Source organism: Adiantum capillus-veneris, chromosome 3 (genome assembly GCF_014529385.1).
Source record: "Adiantum capillus-veneris isolate H3 chromosome 3, ASM1452938v2, whole genome shotgun sequence".
Taxonomy (NCBI): domain Eukaryota; kingdom Viridiplantae; phylum Streptophyta; class Polypodiopsida; order Polypodiales; family Pteridaceae; genus Adiantum; species Adiantum capillus-veneris.
The window spans coordinates 44835150-44850333 of NC_140933.1; positions in this window are offsets into that span (position 1 = coordinate 44835150).

Consider the following 15184-nt stretch of genomic DNA (forward strand, 5'->3'; position numbering starts at 1 on the left):
AACCACTTGTCCACCCTAGAAGCGTATATCTTAAAGGGTAATCTTTCTCACCACTTGTAATGTCCATGATATGTTTTACATAGGGTTTAGTTCCAAGGTCCACCACTTATCCAAGCTAACTTTATTCATCTCATAGAGAGAAGCAAAAGGTCCACCACTTGTCCAAGCTAGGCTCCATTGAAACATGGAGAGAAGAGATGCTCCACCATTGTCCTAAGCTAACTCTAATGAAACATGGAAAGGTTTACATTCAAGGTCCACCAGTTGTCCAACCTATTAACGCTAGTAGCATGAGGGGTTTTGGTTCAAGATTCACCACTTTTTCACTCTGTGTTATTATATTAAGAATATTTGGGTATTAAGGTCCACCACTTGTCCAACCTATAAGACTATATCTTAATGGTTATTCTTTCTGACCACTTGGAGTGACCCATGAAGGTTTTTACATGGGGGGGTTGGTTCCAAGGTCCACCACTTGTCCAAGCTAACTCTATTCAAACATAGAGAGAAGCAAAGGTCCACCACTTGTCTAAGCTAGGGTCTATTGAAACATGGAGAGAAGGATGCTCCACCATTGTCCAAGATAGACTCCATTGAAACATGAAGAGAAGCAAGCTGGCACCATATCTCCAAGATTCTAGACTCCATCGAAATACCTTGTCAACCCCGTTATTTGTGTACATGGGGAGTTTACATTCAAGATCAACCATTTGTCCAACCTAATTATCGCTAGTAGCCATGAGTGGTTTGGTCTCAAGATTCACCACTTTTCCACCTCTATCATTATATTAAGAATATTTGGGTGTTAAGGTCCACCACTTGTCCAACCTATAAGACTATATCTTAATGGTTATTCTTCTCACTCTTGAAAGACTATATCTTAATGGTTATCCCTAGCTATTATTGCTAGTAGCGTGAGTGGTTTGTCTCAAGATTCACCACTTTTATTAAGAATATGTGGGTGTTAAGGTCCACCACTTGTCCAACCTATAAGGCTACATCTTAAAGGTTATTCTATCTTACTACTTGGAGTGACCATGATAGGTTTTACATGGGGTTTGGTTCCAAGGTCCACCACTTGTCCAAGCTAACTCTCTTGAAACATAGAGAGAAGCAAAGGGTCCACCCTTGTCTAAGCTAGGGTCCATTGAAACATGGGAGAGAAGGATGCTCACCATTTGTCCAAGGTAGGCTCCATTGAAACATGAGGAGATCAAGGGGCACCATGACTCCAGATGCTAGGCTCCATCGAAAAACATTAAAACCCCATGATATGTCGTAGATGAGGGGTTACATTCAGGTCAACACTTGTCCAAGCTATTATTGGTAGTAGCCTGAGTGTTTGGTCTCAAGATTCACCACTTTTCCACTCTATGTCATTATATTAAGAATATGCGCGTGTTAAGGTCCACCACTTGTCCAACCTATAAGGCTACATCTTAAAGGTTATTCTTTATTACCACTTGGAGTGACCATGATAGGGTTTTACATGGGGGTTTGGTTCCAAGGTCCACCACTTGTCCAAGCTAACTCTATTGAAACATAGAGAGAAACAAAGGTCCACCACTTGTCCAAGCTATGGTCCATTGAAACATGAGAGAAGGATGCTCCACCATTTGTCCAAGATAGGCACCATTGAAAGATGACGAGAAGCAAGCAGCACCATGTCTGGGGGCAAAGATGCTAGGCTCCATCGAAATACATTAACCCACGATATTTCGTAGATGAGGTTTTACAATTCAAGGTCCACCACTTGCCAAGCTATTATTGCTAGTACGTGAGTGGATTGTCTCAAGATTCACCACATTGATTAAGAATATGTGGGTTTAAGGTCCACCACTTGTCCAACCTAAAAGCTACATCTTAAAGGTTATTCTTTCTTACTACTTGGAGTGACCATGATAGGTTTTACATGGGGGTTTGGTTCCAAGGTCCACCACTTGTCCAAGCTAACTCTATTGAAACATAGAGAGAAGCAAAGGTCCACCCCTTGTCAAGCTAGGGTCCATTGAAACATGGAGAGAAGGATGCTCCACCATTTGTCCAAGGTAGGCTCCATTGAAACATGAGGAGAAGCAAGGTGCACCATGTCTCCAAGATGCTAGGCTCCATCGAAAAACATTAAACCCACGATATGTCGTAGATGAGGGGTTTACATTCAAGGTCCACACTTGTCCAAGCTATTATTGCTAGTAGCCTGAGTGGTTTGGTCTCAAGATTCACCACTTTTCCACTCTATGTCATTATATTAAGAATATGCGCGTGTTAAGGTCCACCACTTGTCCAACCTATAAGGCTACATCTTAAAGGTTATTCTCTATTACCACTTGGAGTGACCATGATAGGTTTTACATGGGGGTTTGGTTCCAAGGTCCACCACTTGTCCAAGCTAACTCTATTGAAACATAGAGAGAAACAAAGGTCCACCACTTGTCCAAGCTAGGGTCCATTGAAACATGGAGCGAAGGATGCTCCACCATTTGTCCAAGATAGGATGCATTGAAACATGACGAGAAGCAAGCTGCACCATGTCTCCAAGATGCTAGGCTCCATCGAAATACATTAAACTCACGATATTTCGTAGATGAGGGGTTTACATTCAAGGTCCACCACTTGTCCAAGCTATTATTGCTAGTAGCCTGAGTGGTTTGGTCTCAAGATTCACCACTTTTCCACTCTATGTCATTATATTAAGAATATGCGTGTTAAGGTCCACCACTTGTCCAACCTATAAGGCTACATCTTAAAGGTTATTCTTTATTACCACTTGGAGTGACCATGATAGGTTTTACATGGGGGTTTGGTTCCAAGGTCCACCACTTGTCCAAGCTAACTCTATTGAAACATAGAGAGAAACAAAGGTCCACCACTTGTCCAAGCTAGGGTCCATTGAAACATGGAGAGAAGGATGCTCCACCATTTGTCGAAGCTAACTCTATTGAAACTTGGAGGGGGTTTACATTCAAGGTCCACCACTTGTCCAAGCTATTAGTGCTAGTAGCACGAGTGGTTTTGTCTCAAGATTCACCACTTTTTCACTCTATGTCATTATATTAAGAATATTAGGGTGTTAAGGTCCACCACTTGTCCAACCTATAAGGCTACATCTTAAAGGTTATTCTTTATTACCACTTGGAGTGACCATGATAGGTTTTACATGGGGGTTTGGTTCCAAGGTCCACCACTTGTCCAAGCTAACTCTATTGAAACATAGAGAGAAACAAAGGTCCAACACTTGTCCAAGCTAGGGTCCATTGAAACATGGAGAGAAGGATGCTCCACCATTTGTCCAAGATAGGCTCCATTGAAACATGACGAGAAGCAAGCTGCACCATGTCTCCAAGATGCTAGGCTCCATCGAAATACATTAAACCCACGATATTTCGTAGATGAGGGGTTTACATTCAAGGTCCACCACTTGTCCAAGCTATTATTGCTAGTAGCGTGAGTAGTTTGGTCTCAAGATTCACCACTTTTATTAAGAATATGTGGGTGTTAAGGTCCACCACTTGTCCAACCTATAAGGCTACATCTTAAAGGTTATTCTTTCTTACTACTTGGAGTGACCATGATAGGTTTTACATGGGGGTTTGGTTCCAAGGTCCACCACTTGTCCAAGCTAACTCTATTGAAACATAGAGAGAAGCAAAGGTCCACCCCTTGTCCTAAGCTAGGGTCCATTGAAACATGGAGAGAAGGATGCTCCACCATTTGTCCAAGGTAGGCTCCATTGAAACATGAGGAGAAGCAAGGTGCACCATGTCTCCAAGATGCTAGGCTCCATCGAAAAACATTAAACCCACGATATGTCGTAGATGAGGGGTTTACATTCAAGGTCCACACTTGTCCAAGCTATTATTGCTAGTAGCCTGAGTGGTTTGGTCTCAAGATTCACCACTTTTCCACTCTATGTCATTATATTAAGAATATGGCGTGTTAAGGTCCACCACTTGTCCAACCTATAAGGCTACATCTTAAAGGTTATTCTCTATTACCACTTGGAGTGACCATGATAGGTTTTACATGGGGGTTTGGTTCCAAGGTCCACCACTTGTCCAAGCTAACTCTATTGAAACATAGAGAGAAACAAAGGTCCACCACTTGTCCAAGCTAGGGTCCATTGAAACATGGAGAGAAGGATGCTCCACCATTTGTCCAAGATAGGCTCCATTGAAACATGACGAGAGAAGCAAGCTGCACCATGTCTCCAAGATGCTAGGCTCCATCGAAATACATTAAACCCACGATATTTCGTAGATGAGGGGTTTACATTCAAGGTCCACCACTTGTCCAAGCTATTATTGCTAGTAGCCTGAGTGGTTTGGTCTCAAGATTCACCACTTTTCCACTCTATGTCATTAATTAAGAATATGCGCGTGTTAAGGTCCACCACTTGTCCAACCTATAAGGCTACATCTTAAAGGTTATTCTTTATTACCACTTGGAGTGACCATGATAGGTTTTACATGGGGGTTTGGTTCCAAGGTCCACCACTTGTCCAAGCTAACTCTATTGAAACATAGAGAGAAACAAAGGTCCACCACTTGTCCAAGCTAGGGTCCATTGAAACATGGAGAGAAGGATGCTCCACCATTTGTCGAAGCTAACTCTATTGAAACATGGGGGGTTTACATTCAAGGTCCACCACTTGTCCAAGCTATTAGTGCTAGTAGCATGAGTGGTTTTGTCTCAAGATTCACCACTTTTTCACTCTATGTCATTATATTAAGAATATTGGGTGTTAAGGTCCACCACTTGTCCAACCTATAAGGCTATATCTTAAAGGTTATTCTTTCTCACCACTTGGAGTGACCATGATAGGTTTTAAATGGGGGTTTGGTTCCAAGGTCCACCACTTGTCCAAGCTAACTCTATTGAATAATAGAGAGAAGTAAAGGTCCACCACTTGTCCAAGCTAGGGTCCATTGAAACATGGAGAGAAGGATGCTCCACCATTTGTCCAAGATAGGCTCCATTGAAACATGAAGAGAAGCAAGATGCACGATGTCTCCAAGATGCTAGGCTCCATCGAAATGCCTTAAACCCACGATATTTCGTAGATGGGGGGTTTACTTTCAAGGTCCACAACTTGTCCAAGCTATTATCGCTAGTAGCATGGTTTGGTCTCAAGATTCACCAGTTTTCCACTCTATGTCATTATATGAAGAATATCTGGGTGTTAAGGTCCACCACTTGTCCAACCTATAAGGCTATATTCTAAATGATATTTTTTTTGACCACTTGGAATGTGCATGATATGTTTTACATGGGGTTTTGTTCCAAGGTCCACCACTTGTCCAAGCTAGATCTATTATATATATATTATACATACAATATTCAACTAGATTCCCTACCTATCATGTCCAGTAGGATGGATGCTCTAGCTTGAAGGTCCACCACTTGTTGTCCAACCTATACTCTCTTATGTAAGGGAGATCTCGCTATAAATTCAAAACCTTCCCGCCTAAATTTAAAATATCCCTCCCAAATCTTAAATATCCCGCCTAAATTTTAAACTATCCCGCCCAAATTTTAAAATTCAAACTTTTTTATAAAAATTTAAATTTTACTACTTAAATTTAAAATATTCCACGCGAAATTGATTTTAAATTCAAGTTTACCACAAAAAGATATCATTATACCACCTAAATTCAAATATGCAAACTCAAATCATTATATTGTACATAAATTCAAACAAATTCAAATTAACAAGCCTAAACTGATATTAGTTTGCATAGATATGAATTTATCACACCTAAATTATGTCACCATGTTAGAGAGAGTGGTTAGAGAATTTGAACAAGGTCCACCACTTGTCCAACCTAGATACCAAGAAGGATTGAGTGTACAAGGTATTGTTTGGAGGTCCTTATAGTCCACTGGTCTCAAGGTCCCCACTTGTGGTAAGGGTCACCAAAAAGTGTATATATTCATCCAAAGAAATACACGTATTTTTGGTCTACATGTCCTAGTTTAAACCATTTATGTCCATTAGGTGTATCACTAAACAACACTACTATTTTTGAGAAACAGAAGTTACAATCATATCTACAAATGGATTAGAGGAAAATCAGCTCAGCATACATCCAGAACTCGCTACAAGAATCGACTTTAACAGATCACGCAAGTAAGTCTTCCATTCAATTTTACTAGTATTACAATGTGTTAGTTATTTGTGATATTTATGTATGTATATATACTATGTGTGCATATCGTAATTAAGTGTAATTGTGTATCTGCATTATGTATGAGTATTACAATGAAATAACACAAATATACATACATACACATAGATAACACAGACGCACACATACATGAGCATGTATTTTCAAGAGAGAGATAGCAAGATACAGAGATAGATAGATAGAGAGAGAGAGAGAGATAAATAACTGTTTTTAGAGAGAGGAGAGAGAAAGATAACAGATTTCACTGTGTTTATGTATGTGGAAGAGAGGAAGACGATGTATGGGAATATGTGCACGTATTTTCAAGAGAGAGACAACAAGATAACAGATTTCATTGTGGTTATGTATGTGGAAGTGAGGAAGACGATGTGTGGGAATATGTGCATGTATTTTCAAGAGAGAGACAGCAAGATAACAGATTTCACTGTGGTTATGTATGTGGAAGAGAGGAAGACGATGTGTGGGAATATGTGTATGTGTGCGGGGATACTTTTAAACTATGTATCTCTGTCTTTTGACGAGAGAGTGTGTGTGCAAGAAGAGTTACAGAGAACCATCTTCTCTATATGGAGAAAGACAGAGAGTGAGAGAGAGAGAAATACCTGTTTTTTCTCTATTCGTGAGGTGTGCAATGTCTCCTGAGAAGACTGCCCGATCCTGCCCTTCTGGAAAGCGTTGTGTACGCTGCTGTTTCTTTATCTTGTGCGCGAACTTTCAATCCTGTGCACTCCACCTGTGTGTTGTGTACGATGCCGAGCTTGCTCCTCTACGCGCGCGTATACTCCAACTGTGTGCGATCCGTGTGCGCTTTCTGTGTTTTTGCTGCTCGCCTGCTTTCTCTGTGTGCGTTTCTCGTGCGCTCTCTGTGTGCCTAATCTTGATAGGGTTTATTAGAATGCCACGTATGCTACAAGTCCATGTTTTATCATAGGATTAAAAAAAACAAAAGCAATATAAAAAATTAACCAATTCACACGGCCAAAATTAAAGAAATCATGGTTGAAAATATGAAAAACATGCAAACTCTATACTAGGAATTCACTTAAAAAAAAAAAAATCTTTGGGCGCTGCCCCTAGCCCCGCCATCGAGAGCGCTCTATATTCCACATCCCATCAAGAGCGCTATCCCCAAACCTCACGTGGAAGCGCTGCCTTGTCACCCCATTGTGGCATTGCCCTAAGACCCCGCATCTGGAGTGCTAAATGGGAACATTCTTCATTAGTGAAATTTTGAACATAAATTATATTAGCATATACTTAAATATAATACAAATATTAACATATTAGCTATACTACTAATTTACTATAGCAGTTCTAGATTATGTCCCATACTATATTTAAGGTGCCAAAGGTTTGGCCTTATGGTCCTAGATTTAGCCAAGTGGTCAACACATATAGGACCAAGTGCACACTGTGCCACAAACTTGGCCACCACTTCACTTGCCAAAGTTTAGGCCACATGGTCAATCCTAACTTTCCAATGTTCTTATTATGTCACCTTTTGCCTCGTGGAAAACCTAGGCTTGTTTTCACATACTCAGGCACTTCAAGCCACAATAAATTGTCATTACTCTTCGGCAACCCTTTTGTTCAAGTCTTTGAAAAAACATTGTTTAAGGCCACCCTAAACCATTTTCATTTAGGGGTGTCTAAAACTAGCTTTTTGGCAATTCGAGAAGAAAATGGTCAAAGTTTTATACTTAGTTTTAACCACTTGACCAATTCAAATATTGGAAAGCAAGGTCTTGTAATACTTTTCTTTGGACATCACACATTAAAACTAGGTCCCTCACTTGTCCAAGCTATGCTCTAATACAATAAAGGGCTTTTGGTTTCAAGATGCACCACTTTCCCAACCTTGATTCCATTAAAGAAGCTAGCTCTACTTAGACATTTAATAGCAAGGTCTTGCAGCAGTTCAGATTGAACATTTTCCATGGCAGCTAGGTCCACCACTTATCTAAGCTATGCTCTAATAGAGTAAGGGGGTTTTGGTTTCAAGATCCACCACTTGTCCAAACTTGATTTGGGAAGCAAGGTCCTATAATAGTTTGCTTTGGACATTCACCATTACAACTAAGTCCACCACTTCTCCAAGCTATGTTCTAATACACTAAGGAGGTTTTGGTTTCAAGGAGAACCACTTGTACGACTTGTTTTTGGAAGTAAGGTCTTTACATAGTTCACCTTGGACCTTGGACATTGGATACTACAACTAAGCCCACCACTTGTCCAAGATATCCTCTATATATAGCCAAAGGGTTTGGGTTTCAAGATTCACCACTTTTCCAACCTTTCTTCCATTAAAGAAAGGAGGGGCATTATAACTAGGTCCACCACTTGTCCAAGCTATGCTCTGATATAGAAAGGGGATTTTGGTTTCAAGGTCCACCACGTGTTCAACCTTGCAAGACTCAAGGGATACTTGGACATTGGAAAGCATAGTCCTATAGTAGTTGATAGGTGGCAGTGGGTATTACAACTAGGTCCAACCTATGCTCTCATATAGCAAAGAGGCTTTGCTTTCAAGGTCCACCACTTGTCCAACCTTGCTTCCATTAAAGAAATGAGGGGCTACGTAAACATTGGCAAGCAAGGTAGCAAGGTCCTAAGGTGTTTCACCTTGGATATTGGGCATTATAACTAGGTCCACCACTTGTCCAAGCTATGCTCTGATAAAGAAAGGGGATTTTCGTTTAAGGTCCACCATGTGTTCAACCTTTCTAATATAGAAAGGGGGATTTTTGTTTCAAGGTCCACCACGTGTTCAACCTTGAAAGACTCAAGGGATACTTGGACATTGGAAAGCATAGTCTCTATAGTAGTTGATAGGTGGCAGTGGGTATTAAAACTAGGTCCAACCTATGCTCTTATATAGCAAAGAGGCTTTGGTTTCAAGGTCCACCACTTGTCCAACCTTACTTCCATTAAAGAAATGAGGGGCTACGTAAACATTGGCAAGCAAGGTAGCAAAGTCCTAAGGTATTTCACCTTGGATATTGGGCATTATAACTAGGTCCACCACTTGTCCAAGCTATGCTCTGATATAGAAAGGGGATTTTTGTTTCAAGGTCCACCACGTGTTCAACCTTGAAAGACTCAAGGGATACTTGGACATTGGAAAGCATAGTCCTATAGTAGTTGATAGGTGGCAGTGGGTATTACAACTAGGTCCACCACTTGTCCAACCTATGCTCTCATATAGCAAAGAGGCTTTGGTTTCAAGGTCCACCACTTGTCCAACCTTGCTTCCATTAATATAGCAAGGAGGATTTGGTCTCAAGGTTCACCACTTGTCCAACCTATGCAAACCTTTTTCATGTTGTAGCATGATTTTTGGTTTGAAGAGTATTTTTCTATAACTATGGATTTAACAATGTAATCTTTTTACTTACAGGATGGACTTCGAATCTGGGGGAGAAAGTACATATGATACTTGACAATGAAATCGTTGGTATTGGTTGTGTGTGTAGAACAGATCCAGATTCCACTTGTGGTGGTACAAAGATAGGGCTGGGAAATGTCTCCATACTAGTGGAGGAATGCTTGAAGGATGTGGTCCTACCTTTTCCTACAATGGATACTTCATCTCTCCAAGGCTCATTATGGAGTGCTGTTCGATGGTCAAAGCTTCTTTTGCAATCTTTTGTATTAAATGGGAACTTAATTGATCCACACGAAAGCTACAATGGTGATGAAGAACATGATCATTCTGATCCTCTAGTTACAGATGCAATACCTATGACAAGCCCAGAATTTGAAGCAATGATTCGAGAGTCTTGGAGAAATCAGAGGGTCCTTTTAAAAGATGACACAATGATGCAAACCATGAATGAAGGGACCATCTTATATGTATTTCCACATGATTATGTCAACTTTCAGGAACTTGGTCCTGATTGTGTGGGTGTGGGTATTGAAAGAGAAAATGCAAGCATTGATGATGTGGTTGAAGTGGGTAGCATCACTTTGCTAAAGTGGCCCATCAAGCAGACAACAATGTTGAATGGGAGCCCATTACAACGCTTTGTTCCTGTTGATGGCATGCATGCTACATATGAGGATGTATCCAACGATGGCAATGTTGGAAAAAAACTTGATGGGAGTAATGTTGTCCAGTTGTCAAGGAAGAGACGATACACTTTCATGAACAGGACTCAAAAATCAAAAGCAGCACCAGCTTCGACTTTTTACCTTTCAAACAAATCAATTCAAAGGGTATCATGCATTGATTGTTGTGCACAAAAATGCTGCCAATTTGCAGATCGTGATATGGTGACAAGGTTACGACAACAATTTTGGGGAGAGTCTCAAAAATCACGCACTAATTATGTTTATGATGTTCTTTCTATATGTTATCAGAAAGATGAGAAGTCACGATACCAATTCAGGCTAAATGGCTCTATTGTTTGTTGTAGAGCATGGTATGAGCTACATGGAATACCAAAGACATCATTTTATCGATACAAGGAGAACTTTGAAAATGGTGTGCGCCAATATGTACATGGGAACACATGTACATTGAGAAGGGGACTTCAACATACTAGTTTAGCAAGAGCACTACTAAATGAGTTTGTGGAAAACAACTCTGAGAAGATGCCACATAGAAGTAGAACACTGCTAGATGGCTCAAGAGAGACTCAATTGGTGATTCCATCAACATACAAACAAGTGGATATTTTATGTGAAATCAACACGACACTTGACCAAATGGGCTATGAGAAGAAGCTATCCCAATCTTCTTTTGGTAGAATTTGGAACAAAGAGTACCCACATGTCACTTTAACAAAGACGAGTGAGTTCTCTAAGTGCAATATTTGTAGCTCAATCAAGGCAAGGTTAGAAGCTAAACCTTCTCTTGAAGAGAGAGCTCTTCTCTTGAGGGAGAGAGAAGTTCACATGGCACAACAAAAGAGTTGCAGAAGCCTATATTATGCATGGCGCACGTATTCAGAAACTCAACCACAAAAATATGTATGCATAATCCATGATAAGATGGATCAAAAGAAGACTGCCATTCCTAGATTACGCATTGTTCCCAAGGGTGTGGATTCAGGATATAATCTGCAGGTGGCATTGATTGGCATGATCACTCATGGACATGGAGAAGGTCATTACGGACACTTTGTCTTGAATGGTTTGTGGCCAGCTGATCCAAATCTTACAATTGGCTCAATTGCTAATTGTTTACATAACCTCGAGAGGATAGATAAGCATCCTCTTGGTGATCTAGTAACAAATGGACTTCCAAGGAGCAATATTTCACTACTACATGCTTTGAACTCAAGGGATGCTTTGGACTACCATAACTTGAGTGATGGAAAAGAGCCCATTGTGCAGTCGTCAGAAATTGCAGAAGAGGAATTGGGGTCAACATTTCGCAGATTGCCAGAGAACTTGTTGCTACAATTGGATAATTGTGCAGGGGAAAACAAAAATCGATACTTATTTGCCTATTTGTCAATGCTTGTTGCAAGGGGTGTTTTCAAAACCATCCAGCTGGGATTTTTAATGGTTGGGCATACACATGAGGACATAGACGCCATGTTTAGTAGGTTTTCAGAGAAGTTGAGAGTTACACAAACCTATACTTTGCCACATTTGATGGATACATTACGAAACAGCTCATCTTCATCTCCAGCTCCATTTTTTCTCACAACAAAGATCCCTGATTTCAAGCAATTTGTGATGGGCTATCTTTGGTGATGGACAAGACATACTTGTTGGACATTCCAAAAAACCGCTTCAGTTCAGGTTCTTTATGCAGGATGAGACACCAATGATGCAATATAAGGCACATGTAGGTGTATCAAGTTGGAGTGGAAGTATTCGCCTTTGGAAAACAGACACAGAAGGCAAGCCAATGTTACCACATGGAGATCCACCTCTAGTACAAATGGCGGAGTATGTCAAGCCCACGAAGAAGTCATTTTGGGGCTAAAGAACTATATAAAATTTTGGAAAAATTTAGGGAATGGTTCAAGTATTCCGCGATATTATAGACCCGTGATAGATTATTGGAGTAAGGTAATTGAAGAGATTGGAAAAGCAATCATATCAGAGGGAGTCTTGTATGAAATATTTTGGCCAAAAACTCAAGAATATTCTCATCTACAAAGCACTACAATGAATTTGCAACAAGGAGCAGAAAGATTCCTAGGCCTTGAAGAGTTGAACGATCATTTTTGTGGGCCTCAACGAGATAGGCCAAGGGAAGAGTTTGACCCTATGTCTGATGTGCACCAAGGTGACTTTCTTATGCTTGTTCCGAGTGACACAGAAATCTATCCAGTGTGGCTTGCAATGGCTTTATCTGACATTGATAATGAGCCTACATCACCAAACTACAGAAAACTCTTGATTCAATATTGGGCACCTTGCGCGAGAAAAAGTGGGATGACAGATACTCAAGCTTACAGTAATTGTTGGAAGGGTTATTGGGCTGTCAACTATAAGGACCCACAAGTGTGGGAAACTATAGATGCAATTGTTTGGTCCTGGAGACCCAACAAAGAAGGACCATTTTCTAGAATAAAGATTCCAGAAAGACATGCTCTAAAAGCCAAAGAAGGCCTCACTCGTGCACATCAGCCACACTTGGATCAAAGTTCAGATATGGTATCAAATGTGGAGTAGAATTATGTGGAGCTTCTATTGTGACTATACTAGTCAATTTGTAAACAAAATCTTTTTTGTATCTTCCTTTGTTTTATGTAATTTATAGTTATTATTCAAATCCATGTGTTGTACATCCTCTTGACTTTTGGTGTTTATCAACACCACAATCCTATGAGATTTTCACTTTATTTACTAGCCACACACCTCAATTTTTCCCACTTTAAGTGGAAAATTCCCAAATTACATGAATTCGGTCGATTTGGAGATTCCCATAATGTGAGATTTTTACCAAAATACCTAATATGGTCTTGGCTTCTTTGGCATCCATGGCCAAACATGTAACCAATGGACTTGAATGAGTTTCCTAGGCAAGGCTCCCACCATCGATTGGACCATAAACAATATATACGCTCTCTCTTCAGCTCTCTCGTATCGTTAATGGATGAGCAAAGCACTCCATAGGTCAAGAGGTTTTTATTTCAGATTTATATAGCTATCGATGACTCTTGGGATCGACGACCAAAAGCCTCTACCGTGGAGAGAGAGAGAGAGAGAGAGAGAGAGAGAGAGAGAGAGAGAGAGAGAGAGAGAGAGAGAGAGAGAGAGAGAGAGAGAGAGAGAGAGAGAGAGAGAGATTTTTAAAAAGTGATGCTTTTAAAGTTGCACTCCTATAGTGAAAGGGCTTGCAGCTCTACAACACATGCACTGTAGTAGCAAAAGCTGCCAATCTGCCCCTCATGATTAGTAGCATGGTGATTCATTAGGGCCATGGTTGGTGATGGTAAGAGAGCTTGAGGGCATGCATGAGCTTGCTTCTTTTGACTCGGCTTCGGGCACTTGGACATCCTTTACAACCTTTCTTATCCTTTACCACCTGAGGCATTGCCTCAAAACAACAAGGCATCTTCACACAAAAGTACTATTTCATGTGACCACTCCATGCGATTGCGTGGGAAAGCAAGCCTAGATGCCATAGTGACAGTAAAATAAGAAGACTGAGAAGGGTAGAGATGCAGGAAAAAGGGAAGACCAGACTTAGAATCAAACACACATACACACACTCTCCAGCACAGGCTCTGCAGTCGCATCGGGATATGCTTGACTTGCCTACGAGTTGTGTAGTCCCAACGCCAACTCCACATGCACCCGACTCTACAGCCCATTTTTCACCTGCAAACCCACTCTTAATCTCCTATGAAGTGGCAAATCCCCTCAACAAAGTACTTGATCGTCAGCACAACCCCCTCTTAATCTCCTCTGCAATAGAAAATTCCCTCAACAAAGTACTTGATCATTAACACAACCCCCTCTTAATCTCCTTTGCATCAGCAAATCCCCTTAGCAAAGTATTAGATCATCAACACAACCGATGTGGTTTGAGTTGACATAATTCCTCCAAACATTCTTTACTAGGTTGAGCATTACCTTTTTGAAGGAAGGATAGAACTTTGTGGGAAGTCCATCTAATGCAAGGGTCTTTGCCTTTCTTACAAGAATATGGCCATTATGAGCACTAGCTCTAACTTTGACAATGGAATCTCCAATTGTCTTAGCACCTGAGATGCTCCTTGATATATGCTAAAGAGCTACATTCTTGCAATCTTGGAGAGCATCTTACGTGCATTTTGCACCTGTGTTCTTAGAGAGCCCCATGTGTGCACTTTGCACATACCTCACACACATGAGCAACCATGGCTGCCCCAATCACACATTTTTCTTGAGTGGCTTGGAATCACAGTTCAATATTATTAAAAAACCTCCATTCCAAAAACCATGGCAAGAGTACGCATTCTTTGTTAAGGATAAATGATCTAGTTTAGAGACAATTCTTGTGCAGTAGATTGATGAGACATATATTGATGGTCATAGAGAGGGCAAAATCGACCTGCTTTGAGCCAAAATAATTCCTACAAACCTTCTTCACTAGGTTGAGCATTACCTTTGTGAAGGTAGCATAGAACTTTGTAGGAAGTCCATCTCATGCACATGTCTTTGCCTTTCTTAAGAGACTATGGCCATTGTGAGTAGTAGCTCTAGCTTTGACATTGTGATCTCGAATTGTCTTAGCATATGAGATGATTCCTCATATATGATAAGGATCTACATTTTGAAATCGTGAAGACCATCTTATGTGCATTTTGCACTTGCAATCCTAGAGACCCCAGGTGCAAACTTTGCACATACCTCACGCACATGAGCATCCATGGCTGCCCAAAACACACATTTTTTGTATGTGGCTTGGAATCATAGTTCAATCCTTATAAACAAGCTTCGTCCTAAAAACCATGGAAAGAGTACGCATTCTTTGTTAGGGTAAAGGAGCCACTTTGAAGACATTTTTGTGACAAGCTAATCATTTTTCATATTTTTTGGGGGGATTTTTC